Source organism: Otolemur garnettii, unplaced genomic scaffold (genome assembly GCF_000181295.1).
Source record: "Otolemur garnettii isolate 467f Iridium unplaced genomic scaffold, OtoGar3 scaffold00006, whole genome shotgun sequence".
In the NCBI taxonomy this organism is placed as follows: Eukaryota; Metazoa; Chordata; class Mammalia; order Primates; family Galagidae; genus Otolemur; species Otolemur garnettii.
This window is the reverse complement of record NW_003852401.1, coordinates 41,878,075-41,879,285: the sequence shown is the minus strand read 5'-3', so window position 1 is coordinate 41,879,285 and position 1,211 is coordinate 41,878,075. Positions and strand designations below refer to the sequence as shown.

At 39.5% G+C, this 1,211-nt stretch overlaps 1 pseudogene; it reads left to right on the top strand.

The window, feature by feature from the left end:
- The window catches only part of LOC100950567, a 17,281-nt pseudogene extending 16,447 nt beyond the window's left edge, over nucleotides 1–834 (top strand).
- The last annotated feature ends 377 nt before the right edge of the window (nucleotides 835–1,211 follow it).

The following is a 1,211-nucleotide window of genomic DNA, read 5'->3' as shown; positions in this document are numbered from 1 at the left end:
GGCTATTTTTTGGTTGCAGCCGTCATTGTTGTTTGGCGGTTCCGGGCTGGGGATTCGAACCCGCCACCTTAGGTGTACATGGCTGGCGCCTTAGCCAGTTGAGCTATAGGCACCGAGCCAACACTGGAATGTTTAGAAAATATATTCACCAAGCCCTATCTCAAAGAGAAAGACGCTAATGTTATTTGCAGCACCCCTAATACAGTGCTTCATATCAGCTCGCTTTTGGCATGGACGCTGTTACTGACCATATGCCCAATCAATGAAGTGAAGGAAAAGCTTGAGATGCACTTCCATAAACTTCCAAGCCTCCCCTCTTGTGATGATGTAAACATGAGAATAGCTGCTGGTGAATCTTTGGCACTTCTTTTTGAATTGGCCAAGGGGGTGGAGAGTGACTTTTTTTATGAAGATATGCAGTCTTTGACTAAGATGCTTAAGGCTTTCGCTACAGAGGGAAATAAACACTGGGTCAAAGTAGACATGAGAAAGCAGCGGTCATTTTTCAGACATGTCCTGAGGGTGGTGGAAGAATGGGATTTTCCAACAGAAACTGTTAAGTTTGGTCCCGAATGCATGTATATTGATTGCTGGGTCAAAAAACACATCTATGACACCTTTAAGGAGATTCTTGGATCAGGTATGCGGTACCACTTGCAGTCAAATGAATTCCTTTGCAATGTATTTGAAATTGGACCCCCAGGTATGCTTGATGCTGCAAAGTTTAAAACAATGAAAATTTCTCATTTCGAAAGGCATTTATAAAACTCTGCAGCCTTCAAAGCTCAAAGCAAATGTCAAGATAAGAAAGCAGATGTTGGAGAATTCTTCTAGATTTTCAGACTTGAAAACTATTTTCTAACTTCTAACTTTTTCCTATTTCTAATGTATTTAAACTCTAGAGATGGTTTTTATCTTGGAGTAACTTAGACAATTTTTGTAGTATGAGTTATATTGCTTATAATTTAATGTGCAGTATCGCCAACGGTGAGTTCTGATTACTGAATGTTCTCTGTAACGACAATCAGTAAACATGAATAAAATGTTCGTGATGTCAAAAAAAAAAGAAGTATCCACAATAAAAGTGATTCCCTTCTAAAAACTTACCAGGCCATTCTCAGAGTGGTCATGAGATGGTTCCCGTTGATGGAGCAACTCTAATCTGGAGTTATCATCATAGCAAAAAGAGAAGCTTCCTAATTTTCTTCAAT